At 53.4% G+C, this 15,742-nt stretch overlaps 1 long non-coding RNA gene across 1 annotated transcript; it reads left to right on the forward strand.

The window, feature by feature from the left end:
- The first annotated feature begins 299 nt into the window (after positions 1-299).
- Positions 300-9,304, forward strand: LOC142876846 (uncharacterized). The gene is made up of 4 exons (XR_012923665.1): positions 300-467; positions 1,401-1,635; positions 5,509-5,618; positions 6,284-9,304. It is a non-coding gene; the product is annotated as an uncharacterized LOC142876846 (long non-coding RNA).
- The last annotated feature ends 6,438 nt before the right edge of the window (positions 9,305-15,742 follow it).

Genomic DNA, 15,742 nt, shown 5'->3' on the forward strand with positions numbered 1-15,742 from the left:
CACAGCCTGGGGCGCGGGAGGCAGGCTGGCGGGGCTGTTTAAACACGCAGGTGGTGGCTCGGGTGGGGGTCCTGCAGCCCTCAGAGCCCCCTGGGGCTCCGCCGGAGCTGGGCAGGGAGAGGAGGCCCCCGCCTCGGCAGTGGGGCGCCGTGCTCCGCCAGCAAGGGGAGACTTCCGTCTGCGGGCCGGTCACGTGCGCGTTCGTCCTCACGTGGCTGAGACACGCTTCCGTGGGACGCCGCGTCCCCGTGGCTTGGGCAGGGCGTCGCCCACGCTTCCGGGTGCAGGTCCGGGCTGCAGCTCCCACGGCGGGGATGCCGGGCGCCGCCTGCTCTGGACGGCCTGCGCCCGTCTGCAGGACGCGGCTGTGGGGAGCCCGAGACTGACGGAGCCAGAGGCCCAGCAGCAACCATGTGACCAGCGTGTCACTAGCACACTGATCCGGCCTGACGCAGTGAAACGAACACGTGAGTGGGCCTCCCACGTGCCGGGTCCCTGAGGCTTGTGGGTCAGGATGGTCTCACCGAGAAAGGGACCCTCGAACTTGGGCCCGAGGCAGTGGATATTGGGGAGATCACTCCAGGCAGAAGGGCTGCAGGTGCAAAGGCCCGGGGGCAGGAGGAGGGTGGTGTGTGAGGCCCAGCACGGGGCTGCGGGCTGGAGGGGACTGAGTGGGAGGGTGGGGGCAGGGGCGGTCAGGGAGGTGACACGTGTGTGTTGGGGGTGGGTGCAGGGCCTGAGGGCCGTGATAAGGACCTTGGCTGCCAGAGGGATGGGGGGCCACGAGGGGTTACAGGGTGCCTGCTGTAGAGCCCCCAGCACGTGCCAGGCGCCGAGCCGGGCGTGGGGACGCAGGAGCAGGAGGGCAGGCCTAGCACCACCCTCCCAGCCGAGGCGGTTCTGCTTCCCAGACCCGCAGGGGAAGAAAGCTCCGTGGCGAGCGCTCCCTCATCTGACCTCCCAGGCAGGCACCCACTTGGGAGGAGGAGGAGAAACCGAGGCTGCAGGGCTGGGGCGGACGCCCTGCTCCCGCTGGCTGGTGCCCCGGAAGGGAGGTGGCACGCCCAGGCTCCCTCCCCCTCAGGCTGCCGGCTGGGCCGGCTGGAAGGGGCTGAGGGTGGCTGTGCCTTGACCAGGGCCTTGGCTCCTGTTGGTGGCCCTGACCTGCAGGTGCCACCGGCCCCTCCTGAGGAAGGGCAACAGCTGCCGTGGTGGCTGGTCCAGGTGGGTCCCTTTTCCCAGTGGTCCCCACACGTTTGTGGAGAGTCTCGTCGTGGGCTCTGCGTCCGCGCTTCCCGGCGGGAGCTGTCCTCCTGGGACTGGCCCACGTCTCGGAGACGGAAGTGTCCACCCCACCTCCAAAGGGAGAGACAACGGGAAGCGGGTTCTCTCTCCTGCAGGCTGAGCGAGGACGGACCCGTGAGCTCAGTGCCTGGTCACAGGGAGGCCAGTCCGGGAGGAGCAGCAGAGCACGCACGGACAGCAGAACGGGACAGCAGGACAGCAGGAGGGTCTGGCGGCAGCACCAGCCCCAGAGCCCAGCCTCCTGTGGATCTCCTGTCCCATGAGCAGTGGTCCCCACGCAGTTCTGAGATGAATTTTCTGCGATATCCAAAGTGACGCAGTCACACAGCGGTGGGACATCCTGCCCCCTCCCCCCCACTTCCCTCCCACCCTCACAGCTCCCAGCAGCGGGTTAAGAACACGGGCCGCACGTTAGACAGAGTGGATCAAATCCCAGTCTGGCCACTGGAAAGCTATGTGGCCTTGGGCAAGTTGCTTAACCTCTCTGAGCACTGGTTTTCTTCTCTCTACCCTGGGGACTATAATAGTTCCTTCCCTACAGGGTTACAGTTGCAGGGTTTAATGAACCGCGTCACAGTGCTCGGCACAGGGTGAGCACCCCAAACGGTTTGTCTGGCACTGCTTTGCTGCTGCTATTTTTGTACTTGGGGAGCGGTTTTGCTGCCTTTTCGCCACTGAAACCGGGCACCGGTCTCCTAATTTCTGCCTCGACACACCTGCTGCGGGGAGATGGTACTTGGCGGTTTTTCTTTGAGGGGAGGGGTGTTTGCGAGGATTCTGCTTTCGTGAATCGAACGTTGCTTTCTCTCGGGGCCCCCCACTACCTGGGACCGCCTGGGTGGCATGTGCTGGCATTTACAGCACAGGTAACGATAGAATTGGAATATTCCATTGTTATTCTTTTAGTTTGTCTTATCTAACACCCACCGCAGTCTCAGAATAGTTCTGATGCCAACACACCAGCATAATTACTGAGAACAGTTCCAAGGTCTTTGCATCCATTCCCTGGGTCTCTCCCGGCCTGTGCTTGACGGGCTGTGTCCCCGTGGGCCCAGTAACGGGCAGCCGTTACGCGCCATGGTCTCTCCAGCGAGCCGTCTTTGCTGTCGGTTTAAACGTAAGCGGATATTTAACACTCACCCTCAGTCCTTACGTGAATATTTCTCTAGTCGTTTTGGTGTCTGAAGCCCATTCTTGAGTAGATTCCCCAGAAAGAACTATGGGCTCATGGGAACAATATTCCCTGAGTTCTTGCATGTTGATGACAGTTTGTGTCCTTAATACAAAAAAGTCGGCTTGTGGAATTTAAAATCCTCAGCCCATGTTTTCTTCTTTTGAATACCTTAAAAATATCACTCCATTGTCTTTTGGCATAACACATTATCACCAAAAAAAAAAGACACAGAGATGGTGGCTCACGCCTGTAATCCTAGCACTCTGGGAGGCCGAGGAGGGCGGATCATTTGAGCTCAGTAGTTCAAGACCAGCCTGAGCAAGAGTGAGACCCCTGTCTCTACTAAAAATAGAAAGAAATTAATTGGCCAACTAAAAATATATAGAAAAAATGAGCCAGGCATGGTAGCACATGCCTGTAGTCCCAGCTACTCGGGAGGCTGAGGCAGGAGGATCGCTTGAGCCCAGGAGTTTGAGGTTGCTGTGAGCTAGGCTGACGCCACGGCACTCTAGCCCAGGCAACAGAGTGAGACTCTGTCTCAAAAATAAATAAATAATAAATAAAAAGAGAGAGAGAGAGAGACACTTACTACTTTTGTCTAAATGTCCAGTAGCTTTTTTTGAGTAATTTTGCTTTAGAATATGACTCCCTGACGGTCCTTCCAGGTCCATAGTCTCAGGTACCTACCCTGTGTACCCTTGCAGAATGAAGTTTCAAAATCAGCTTTTAAAATGAAGTTATAGTTTATATACAGTGAAATTCACTCTTTATATTGTACAGTTCTATCAGTTGGAACATGGTCATGTAACTGCCATCATAAATGAAAAACAGTTCCATCACCATTTCAATAGGTAAATTCAAACCTCACATTCAGTAAAGTTTCCTTGAGTTATCGTTTTTAGTATTGGTTCTGTTTTGTTCTGGTCTTCCTCACGGATTCCTTTTATCTGTTTGTTAGATCTTCTTTGGCAATCTTCAATCTTCATCACTTTCCTGAAATCCTTTTTATCTCTTCTTTTTGTTGTTTTTTTTCCTCTTTTTTCATTTTGGGTATTTTCCACTATTATGTATTGTTCGCGAATCTTTCCTTCTGCCGTGTCTAGTCCGTTGTTAATCTCATCCATACTTTTCACACCAGACATTCTTATTTTCATCCTTTTACCCCACCTGGACTGGAGACTCTTTATTTCTGAGTAGTAAATCCATCATTTGCTGTGTTTATCCACTCACGTTTTTTTTTTCTAGTTTAGTATTTATTTCTGTAGCGATATTTTTTCTTTCATCCCATTTTCCCCTGAGTTCTATCACCTCACTTCTGAGTTTTTCTAATTCCGATTATACTTTTCGTGTCTTGGGTCATTTTCTTCATATCCTCTGGTTCGTTTTGAAAGAGAGGGCTGCAGCTGGCGCACCCTCATTTCTGGGGGGTGTCGCCCTGCGTTTCTTTCCAGGGCGATGCACTGTGGCTCTGCGTGGCGCTCGGCCTTAGTGCCTTTTTGCTACTCGTTCCACACGGAGTTAGTCTCCCCAGACTTTGAGAGCGAGGCGTGGTTCCCAGATCTGCCGATTCTGAGTCTGCTGTTTCCACGTGGTATTAAAAATGACGGCAGCTTGTCCTGTTAGACTTCCTGCTTTGCTCCCACCCCCGGCTTTGTGTAGACCTTCTCTTTCCTTTGTCTGTCCTGCTCCTGTGCCGGTCAGATTCGATTCCACTTCCTGCAGTGACTCCTCGGTCTGCCTCCTGTCTCGGAAGGGAGCCCTGGCGGGTTAGTTCCAACAGTTCAGAGGACGGATTGCTTCCTCTGCCTTAGACAGGGGGGCAAAACCCCCTTCTGCCTCAACGGCTGTTCTCAGATTCACCTGCCGGTCTTCCTGTTGGTGACTGCAGACTTCCCTGTCGCAAGACAGGATGCCCTGGTGCCGTGGCCCGTTTGCAGGACGGAGGATGAACACAGAACACAAAAGAAAACACGGACGCACATACAAAGACAGTTGACTCGAGTGATAATACACTGGGTCAGTTTTATTTTTATACTCTAAAAAATTAAAGTTAATTCCTTATACGTAACCACCCAGGCATTGCAGCAATGGCCATAAATTCTGAAACACGTAGCCTTAAGGACATAGATGTCCCCTGACTCAAAGTTTCCAGGTGGTTGCTCTAGGCGCCAGGCATAGATCACAGACTGAGATTAGCAAGGATGGGCAAGGCAGCCACAGGGGGCATTTATTGTCCCCAGTTTCTTTTTAGGCTGATCCCCTGCGGCTGTGCCTGGCTTAGGTCACCCTTCCCTTGAGGGGTCTTACCCATCATTGACTAACCAGCCATCTTATGGGGCAGCAATCACATGAACAATGTGTGTATCGTGTGGCCTCCAGACCCCCATTGCCGTGGGGTTGGGCAGCTCTTGCTTACTTGCAGCTCAGGTCCTTTGTTACGCCTCTAGGCAGCAGCCTTCTTTATCACACGGAGCCTATCTGGAACACATTACTCTCAAACGCTCTGGGCAGAGCACGTACATTGCTCACTAAATTTAATTCTTAAATTAGGAAAATATGATGTCAGTCCCCAACACCCCGGCCCTTCCCTGGGCTTTCTCCCCCACAGACGGAGATGGTACCTGGGGCTGTGGTTGCCAGTGGCTTGTTTCTACCTGCTTATGTTCTGGGGTCTGCGGGAAGAACTTGTCACATGTTGTGACGAAGTTTTGCTGTAATCGTTGTCCATGAGTTTTGGTTTTGGTATCTAGTTGCTCTGTGGTATTCGGGGAGATTAAAGATCTGTGTCGCCGCCACCCTTGTCACCTTCCCAGAATCCCCCAGATGCGCAGCACGAGCTTTGCTTTTTTCATTCGATACGACACCACGCGCGGTTGTGCAGGGGGTCAGGGGTGGGTTGGTGGGTGCAGTCCGTCTCTGCCGAGAGGAGTAGTTGATCAATGACATGGTTCAGAATTGCCGACTCATGGCGATGACAAAAAGCAGCTTGGATTTTGTTGGGTTTATTCTCATTTTTTAATTCTTTACAGCAAACGCACCTTGTGTTTCCTGCAGTCAGGGTGGGCTGCCCTCACCACCCCATTTGCGCTTGCTGTTGACCATGGGAGGTTTTCAAAGTCATTAAAGCATCTCTATATCTGTGAGTTTTCCTGGCTGAAAATTAGTTCATCATATAGATATCACATAAGTTGCTTTCGCTAACCCCTTTTATTGCATTTTGAGACACTCTCCAAAATTTTGCTATCATAAGAAAATGTAGTATTAGACATCCTTGTACATAAACCTTAGCCTTTAGCTTTGTTTTCTAAGGACAAATTCCTAGATATTTAGCTGTCAGGTACAAGGGACAGTGGTGTAAGAGTAGGAGACCATGGAACTCTTGTATGTCAGGACTGTAAGGGACCCTAAACAACCTCTGGTCCAGGGGCCTCTGGTCCAGCTGGGAAGAATGAGAGTCAGAGAAGAGATGAAACATGTTATAACTAGATATCTAACCAGCAATACCTTTCATTTCACTGCTTCCATTTTTGCTGCAAAACGCTTGCCCTTGCCACACAGAGAGGCGGCGCCCGGACATTCGCCCCCTGTTGCTGGCCGGGGTCCCTTCCCCTCGGTTCCCTCGGTAGTGCACACGCATCCCGTCCTGCTGGCTGTCCGGACTTAGTCCACGGCTGCCTGAGCTACTCTGGAGTCGAGCTAACAAGCGTGGAATTGGCAAAAAATTTGCACCCAGTGTTGAGAATGAGAAAGGAGATGACACCACACTAGAGACAGCGTGTGACTTGCAGCTCTTCTTCCCCTTAGATCGCAGGACACGGCATGACATTGCCACATCTCACTGTCGCGAATGGCCCTGTCACATCGCTCATGCTGCTTCTCCCTTTTCTTTTAAACGCAACGTCCTGTTCTGATCTCTTTCCACATTTGTGCCTGCTGACTTGAGTCGTTCCCTTGACAGGTGCATAGTTTGCATATACCAGGTTGATTCACCGGTGTACACCCTGTGCATTCTGATTATCCCCAACTCTGTAATTGCAAACGATGCAGCAGGGAAAGTCCTTGAGCTTACCTCTGAATTTATGAGCATTGTCTTTGGGGTTTCTACGCAGGGGCGGAATCCCTGGGTCATGGAGCGTGTAGATGCTTCGAGTCGTCAGCTTGCTCTTGGCAAGGACCGGCCCAGTTGCTAAGCCCCTGGCAGTACGCGAGGGTGCCCATCTCCATTGCCCTGATGACACATGACATTGACATCAATGTTAACGATGTTTCCCAGTATTAACATGTGTCACTCTAAGGGGTATGGAGTAGTAACATATTTCTGTTGTCTCAACTTGCATTTTTGTGATCATTAAAGAGGTTGAACCTCTTCTCACCCTACTTGTTAGATATGCATGTTTCTCCTGAGAATAGTGATTGTCTATTTCTCATTTGGGTTTCCTTTTCTTTGCTTGCTGATTTTGTAGGAGATTCCTATATATCATCATATTAATTTTTGTTAATTTTAGATTGCAAATATTCTTGCGCTCTGTCACTTATCACTGTCTTTGTGATGTTCTTAGTTGTGCAAAAATATTTAACTTTGGAGTGATTAAATCCAAGACATCCCCTTTTCTGTTCTGCTTTTTATTTTGTACCATATTAAAAAAGATCCTTTTCCACTCCAACGTCATGATGATAACGCTCCTGAATTTGGTCCTCGCAGTTTCAAAGCTTTGCCTGCCCGCAAATCTCGTTAATCCTTCATTATTTTTGTGTGTGACGTGAAGTACAGACCTAATTTTTAAAATCTTTGCATTGAGCCAAATTTCTCAACAAACATTCAGTAAATAATATATTCCTTCTTCACTGATTTTTGGTTCTGCATCTTGAGTGTTTCCGGGCTTTCCGTTTTGTTCCATTGCTGAATATACTAATTTCTATGCTATACCAAATAATTTAAACTATTATCACCTTGTAATGTGTTTTTATATATCATAGGGTGCTTTTATTTTTGAAAATTGCCTTAGGATAGGAGCAGAGGAGCCCAACCAGAGGCTGTGGACCATAGTCAGTCTACAAGCACTGCATGTACGTTCCTCAGGCTCTTGTCAACTGTGGGCGTGGAGCTGTGTCCCACAAAAGCCCAGATCGCTGGCCTCTCCTGGGACGCCTTCAAGCGTTGGCCTTGCAGGCTCACTTTCCTGCCCAGAAACCAGAGGCTGGAGCCGGATGGCAGATGTCTCCTCTGGGGGCCTTCCCGGTCCCCTCCCTCCTCACTTTCTACTCACAACCGAGTCCGCCCCCCCAGGAGTGGTGGGTTTGGGGGCAGAGGATTCCGGGTCCAAGTCTAACCCCGTCGTGTTCCCCACGTGTCCTTCGGTGAGTCGCTTCCCCGCCTGGCGTTGGGTGGGCGGAAGGGCCGTGGCAGAGTGAGAACCAGGTCCCGCCACCGTGCACCCCTCGCGCCGGTCACTCCCCTTTCTGGGCCACAGCTCCCTCACCCGCAGCATGAGGTGATGGCGGGGGCGGGTGTTGGGGCTGGAACACGCCGAGTGCTTTAAACGTGTCAGGTCCGGGTCCTCCATGGAGGCAGGCAGCGCCATCATTCCGGATTTAAGAGGAAACCTGAATTCCCTTCCCGCCCAGCTAGGCGACTGCAGAGCTGGGCTGTAGGACGAGCCCCATGGCCCCAGAGCCCACCCCGCCCCCGGCGATGGCACACGGAACGCACTTGGCTCAGTGTCAGCCACCTGCTGTCATCGATGTGCGCTCGCCGTCACATCTTGGGACAGGCCGGTTAGACCCCAGGGCCCTCTCTCTGTGGACACCCCAACATAACATCCCTGGAACGTGGTTCTTGTTCTCCCTCCTACACGCTAGCCTCCCGGCTGCCGGGCTGTCCCTCCCCACACAAAGGGCCTGCTGGGCGCTTTGCGCAGCGTGCCAGAGTGGAGGGGGGCCTGTGTTCCCAGCCTCCGGGGAGCCCAGGGACTGGCCAGCCCGCTGGACGCCACCCAGCTTCAAAGCACTTCCCAGCCAAGCGCGTCCAGCTGACCATGCTCACAGGGGACAGCGCCTCTCTCACGGCCTCACGGGCCCTCACCAGCCCGCTCCTGAGGTCCTCCCATCTGTGACGTGTCCACCCCCTGAGGGGCAGCGGGGGTGTGGGTCAGAGCAAACTGGGGCTTGGAGAAGTCTGAGTTTGGATCCAGTGACTGTTGGACTCTGGGCAGTGCCCCCACTGGCCTAAGCCTCTTCTTTGTCTGCAGCGTGGGCCGCCAGCGAAGGTGGGTGCGACAGCCTCCCCGCAAGACCACCCTAACCGTGTCTCCTCCGGGAGGGGCCCTGAACTCACAGCCCCCTCCCTTGGCGGGTCTCCACGCTCTGGACACTGCAAAGTTATCGAGCTGGGCAAGTTCTCTTCTGGGCACAAAAGCCAGAATCCAGCCACCGAATGTGACCCTCAGGGCCACACAGTAACAGGATACAAGGCCCTCTTTACGGTGCTGTCCGTGGGAAATGCAAAAACGAGTCCCTTTCAGGAAGAGTGCCTGTCTCGCGAAGACCAAGAATTTCATTTCTGGGCAGAGCACCGAGAAGAACGTGAAAATCTAGCTCTGCTGCTATCCTTACACGGGCAGGCCTGCAAGGAAGGGAAAGCAAACAGCCCCGCAGCACCATTGCTAGTATATAAAAAGTCCGTGCACGGTACAGAGGCCCTACAATTAAAAACAAACAAACTACTAACTAGACAAGTACGCAACCCAAATTTCAGGTCAGTTGAAGACTCGGGAATGGAGGTCTGCAGCTTGCTGAAGAAAAGGCAGGCTGAGCCGGGAGCCGCGGGCCTGGACCCCCCCCCCCCCCCCCCGCACCCAATGTTATGACCACGGAGTAGTCATGTCACCTCCGAGCCAGTGGTCTTGAACTAAGGCCACCAGCCACGCGAGTATATTTTACATTAGTGGGCTGAACGAAAGAATATCCCTCAAAATCCCTTGAGGGGATCTTGCTCGCCTGTTTTAAATCAATAGACACTACACACAACACACACAAAAGCGTGGACTTTTCTGAAAGAACTCCTCTTTGGAGGCCTGTGCGTTAGTCGGGGTTCTCTGCAGAAACAGGACCAATAGGAAAAACATATATATATGCACACATATACACATATACACACATGCAAATGTGGAAACTGCGAAGTCCCACAACCTGCCCGCTGCCAGCTGGGGACCCCGGGAAGTCAGTGGTGCGGTTCCAGTCCAAACCCAAAGTCCTGAGAACCGGGGAGTTGACGGTGTACGTTCCAGTCAGTCCAAAGGCTGGCGACCCGGGGTACCCGACGTCCGGGAGCAGGGGAAGGTGGGTGTCCCAGGTGAAGAAGCCCCCCTCCCCCTCCCCTGCCTTTCTGCTCCACTGGGGCCCTCAGTGGCCTGGGCGACGACGTCCACACACCTGGGTGAGAGCAAACGCCTTCACTCAGCCTGCGGGGTCAAATGCTAATCTCTTCTTGAAACACCCTCACAGACACCCGGAAATAACGTCTCACCAGCTCTCTGGAAACCCCTTCGCCTCGTCAACTCCACACATAAAACGAACCATCACACATGGTCTAGGGACACTCCAGCTGTGGTCAACTCAAAGAATATTTAAGAGAACTCACGCCATGGGCTATCCAAAATGCTCTGACATCCTACAGCTCAGCTAGGGAAGAAGCTCAATGTAAGTTTCCCCAAGTTCTACAACAATCCTAAAAATGACATTGCATGACTGATAAGGAGTTGAGAATTTGAAAGAAGCCCCAAGGAACTGCCAACAAGAGGCACGTTTCCATCAGCTATGTTAGGGGATGCTCTAAGCTGTCTTTCTGTTTCTCTATAGAAAAGGTTATTGACAAAATTGTCAGAGGAAGAGACAACCGGTGTTTATACAACCAAGGCGAAAGTAGGAAAAAAGTGTTACAGAGCTGTAATTAACAAAACTATTATGTCTTCCCCACTATACTTTGTGATATCGCTAACTTTTAAATATGGTGAAGCTTGTAGTGATTTCTTTTCTTGGGATAAATTAATATTTCAAGTTGTAAAAATAAAAATTAACTGTCACAGCCTGACTTCCTCTAATTTCATTGTAAAATTAATAAATTTTCCCACCACTCTGGGCAGCATCGATTGGGATTATGTTTTCCATTGTCCTTAAGAAAATCCCACTGATGGTGATGAACATCTTTCCCAGAAGATTCCAGCCAGTGCCACGTGGGTGACTTGCTGGCATCCCCAATGTGGCCCCGGGGAGCAGGAGAGCCGTGGCTGCCTCCGAGGGAGCCACAGGGGGTGGCCGGCGTGGCCCTGCCTTTCCGTCTGGCCTGGGGACGGGCCAAGGGAGCAGGAGGCCACCCACCGGGAAGAGTCACCAGCTGGGGGCCAACACTGTGGGATTTTTCCCCCAGGCGGGTCCAGAGCTGCCTGGACTTGAAAACGAAGGTTGAAATCACGTGGGTAGTTTCCGAGCGGTGTTTCAGGCTGCTTTGGTAGATGGTCGTGAAGGTCAGCTTGGCTTGCTGACCGGCCAGGCTGCAGGCCCCGGCCATCCAGCCACCACTGGTCTAAGCGCTGCAGGGGGGACATTCTGCCGGGGGGACCCAAGCCCACGGTCAGCCGACTTCAGGTACAGGAGGTTGTCCCGGACAATCTGGGTGGGCCTGGTCCAGTCGCTGGGAAGGCCTTAGAGCCGGGTGAGGCTCCCTGGAGAGGAAGGAACCCTGCTGTGGTCGCAGCCTGGGCCATGCCTGGCACCCCGCCCGTCCCCACCGCCTGCCCCGAGGATTCCAGACTCGCCCAGCCAGACCCCACAGTCGCCTGAGCCGACTCCTCACAATAAATCCCTGTGTCCACCTCCCGCCGGTGACGTTGCTCTGGTCAAACCCTGACGGACACAGTGACGAAGGGCAACACAAAAACAACCTTCTCACTGACCTTTAACTGTGCCCTGAAGTTTCTGTCTCGTCGCTAATCCTGACACAGCCCGGCCTTCTCCCCTGCACGTCTCCCCCTCCGGAGTCTTGCCCAGAGCCGGCCCCTCGGCCCAGCCACGCTCCTGCTGGTGGCTCAGCTCTCGGCTGGAGGGTGTCCCCTTGGGCTGCTGAGAAGGCTCCACCTGCTCAGGGGCCCCTGACCCGCTGACCAGGACGGAGCCCCATCCTTTCGCTGAGCGAGTGTCTCTCCCGCTCCCCGGGCAGGCTGTCCAGGTGTGAGGGCAGGAAGGTGAGCCGGGCAGTCCCGGCAGGAGCCACCAGGGAGTGGCGCCGGCGTGGCAGCAGCCGGGACACCTGTCTGGGCAGAAGGAGAGGCCTGAGGGAGGACAGAGCCCGGCGTGTTCTAGGGTCAGAAATTAGTGAGAGCAGAACACAGTGAGCAGAGGGGCGAGCAGGAAGTTGGGGGCACGGAGGGCTTTTGCCTTCGTCCTGAGTGCAGCGACAGGCCCAGCCCCGGCTCTGCCCAAGAACAGCCTTTCCGCAAGGAAGTCACGGAGCCACCCCTTCCCCCAGGGCCCGGCTGGGGCACCTCCTGGGGGAGAGAATGCTGTCATCGCTTCCCTTTGGGGGTGGCCTCTGGAGGGGACCACCCGGCATGACCTCCCGTTGACCCAGCTTCTGCCTGTGTCCACGGCTGTTGGGTTCTCTGAATGGCCAAGAGATGAACTCATCGGCCACCTCCTGCAGGGCCACTGTCTGAGCGTGTCTGCTGCCTAATCAGGGGACAAGGACGCTGTGTTCCGGGGCTGGGCTCGCGAGCATCCTTGATGAGTAACTGGGACGGTCCAGGGACCGGGAAGTGGCAACAATGCGGCTATTGTGCTTTCGCTGGGCCGGGAGCGCCAGGTCTGTGCGGCAGGCCGGGCTGGCAGCCGCAGCTGCGGGCGAGGCCTCCCCCGGCCTCATCAGCCACCCCTCTGCAGGAGGGCCCGCGGCAAGGTCCAGCTGCCCCCGGGGACCGCCACCTCCGCGGACCCACCGGAGGCTCACAGAGCAAACATCTCTTCCCGTCTGCAAACAACAAAGGCCCTTTCTGCGGAGGGACCAGGCACATACCACGCTGGAGGGCGTCCAGACTCATTTGTTCGTCCATTCATTGATTCCTTATTCATTCAGCATTCATCCAGTTCCTTTGGGAATTTTACCCCAAAGATGAAAATGAGCAGTTAATGCTTAACAGACATAAAGTTTTTCCACGGTGGGCAGAGGGTTTGCAGACTTCATTACTATATTCAATCTGCACGACGGCCTCCCGTGCAGTGGGGTTCTGTTGACTCGGCTGATGGGGGCCCAGCGGCTGGGTCTGGACTCTCTGGGTCTCCCCGCCTCTCTGCAGAGTGCGGCCTTGGGCTGATTCCTCCACCTCCATGACATACAGTACAGTGGGAGGTTTAGACACCCCTTTCCATTCTGATTTTCACAGATCTAGAGTTGAGAGTGTACCTACGGGGGCTCTGCATGATCTAATTAATAGACTTGATCCTATAGGTGGGGGAAGATGACACTACCTAAGTGGGCGATACTACCCAGATTGTCATCAATAGTGAAAGGCTAAATAGATTACGGTCTTTTGTTCATGCACTGGAACACCGTGTAGCAACACGTGAAAGTTAACACCACACACAACCACATGCGGCAACACGGACGCATCTCGCAGACAACGTGGGGAGAGGCACAAAAGACACAAAAGAGTTTGCATTTTAGGGCCCCACTCATGTAAAGTTTGAGCCCAGGCCAAATGAATCCACAGTGTCAGAATTCATGATAATGGCTCTCCCTGGATGGAGCCTAGGGGATTTCTGGAAGGGGAACAAATGGAGTTTCTGGGAAGACAGCAACATTCTGCTCCAGTATCTACGCACTGGTTACGTAGCTATGTTTACTGCCTAAAAATTCATGGAGCGGATATTTATGATTTGAGTGTTTTTGTAAGTCTGTTAATCTTCAATAAGAAGTTTAGTAAAAATCTAAGATTTATAAATAAAACACAACAAACCAAACTATCATAAAAAATCCTGTCCTAAACAACTCTTGGGCCAAAGAGAAAAACCATAAAAGACCCAGAAAATACTATTCTTCCAAGAATTTGTCCTGGGTAATTAATCACGGACATGTGCAAACACGAATCAGAGAATTTTTATTGCTGAATGATTCAGAATAGTAAGAAATTGAGTATTGCCCAAGTGTTTAACAAAGGAGGTGGGTAAACATATCATGGCGCAGCCAAACAATGGAATATTATACAGTTATTAAAGTTAGAGTGTAGAGAAAAATGTTTGATGATGTGGAAAGTTTCATAATGTATTATTAAATGGCTATGACAATTTTTTTCTAAAAACATGCTCGTGTCCTTGTGTTTTTTTTTGTTGTTTTTTGGTACTAGGAAAAATAGTTAAATAGAAATACACCAAAAGATTAGCCATCATTAACTCTAGATAACAGAATTGTGGATTATAAAATGACGTTTTTATTCTTTTTTACATTTTCCAAATGCTCAACTGTGAACATGTGACACTACTATAATTCCCAGAAAGTTTACTAAAAACAAGATAGCTGTAACTAGTGTTCTGGCAACCAGCATGTACCTGCTAGAGACTAAATTTCCAGTGGATATTTCTTGAAGGAGTGAACAGTTTTGAGGGTAAAATCTGTGGAGTGGATGGGACGGTTACCACATCTGACTGCGAGGAGGGGTGTTTTCGTGGAGAATGAGCGGAGACAGAGCAGCAGAATAAATGTCTGTGGAGCGAGGGGAGAAGGGACTGGATTTTGGCAGGGGCAGTCGGTGGAAAATCACTTTCCAAGTCTAGGCAACAGATTGCACAGAGCAGAGCAGGGAGGTTTTAGTGAGTGTGGTTTCTGAGACCCAGAGACTCTGCACGCCCCTCTCAGTCTTTTGAGGCTCCCATTGTATTTAGAAGCAGAGCTGCAAAATGGTGGTGTATCTCGTGTGCTCACGTTGCATAGATAATAACTCGTGCACCAGAAACTGAGACAAGGCCAGCCGAAGAGGCTTGTGAGAGTCGATTGTTAAATATTCAGGAAACTTACGAGTTAGTTCCTAAACCACCTGTGGCCTGCAGTCAGCCACGGTAAAGTATTTACACCATGGAAATTGGCAAACGCCACAAACCAAGGGGACTTTCCCTCCTGTTTTCTGGAGAGGAGGTTCCCCGGCACATCCCTGGATGTGATTTGTGCCGTTCACAGGATAATTGCAGTATTCAAAAACAATTACTAATTCTCAGCGTGTACGGGTGGGGGGCAGGGTTTGAAGATGGACCAGGTGCACATTCTTCCTCCCGTCCTGCCGAGGCAGCCCTGTGACTGTGGTGGAGCTTCAAGTGGGGACACTTTCCGATGTGTTCTGGGGCTTGTTGGACACGCGGGCTTGGGCTGAGCGGTCATTCCCACAGGTGGGAGAACCTGCCCCACGGCCCGCTGTCCGGGGAGGCCTCCTGGCATTTCTCCTCCCACCAAGCCCGTCGCCGGCCAGTCCGTGAAGTCAACCTGCTCCAGGTGGGCTGGTCGGTGGCCTGGGGCAGGGGCAGGGCCTCCCACGTGACACAACCAACAGCCAGAGCCCTTCAACGCATCTGGTTCCCCAAATCCCTCTGGACGAAGGTGCCTCTCCGTGCTGGGGGTGATCGGCCACTTGGGAAAGGTAAACTGCGGAGAATTCACCACTCTCTCCTCACCCGTAACGTTTTTAAAGTTGCCCCGGGAGAGGTCAAGACAGCTGTGCCATTGTCCCTGACTCAGAAGGAACCCCCTGAGAGAGGGGGTTCTCCCCCCTCCTCTCCACCCCTCCTCTCCATCCCTCCTCTGCCCCCTCCTCTCCACCCCTCCTCTCCCCCCTCCTCTCCGCCCTCCTCTCCCCCCTCCTCTCCACCCCTCCTCTGTCCCCCTCCTCTCCCCCCTCCTCTCCCCCCTCCTCTCCGCCCCTCCTCTCCGCCCCTCCTCTCCGCCCCTCCTCTGCCCCCTCCTCTCCACCCCTCCTCTGCCCCCTCCTCTGCCCCCCTCCTCTGCCCCCCTCCTCTCCACCCCTCCTCTGTCCCCCTCCTCTCCCCCCTCCTCTCCCCCCTCCTCTCCGCCCCTCCTCTCCGCCCCTCCTCTCCGCCCCTCCTCTGCCCCCTCCTCTCCACCCCTCCTCTCCCCCCTCCTCTGCCCCCTCCTCTCCACCCCTCCTCTGCCCCCCTCCTCTCCACCCCTCCTCTGCCCCCCTCCTCTGCCCCCCTCCTCTCCACCCCTCC

The sequence above is a fragment of the Microcebus murinus genome, chromosome 16 (genome assembly GCF_040939455.1).
Source record: "Microcebus murinus isolate Inina chromosome 16, M.murinus_Inina_mat1.0, whole genome shotgun sequence".
Lineage (NCBI taxonomy): Eukaryota > Metazoa > Chordata > Mammalia > Primates > Cheirogaleidae > Microcebus > Microcebus murinus.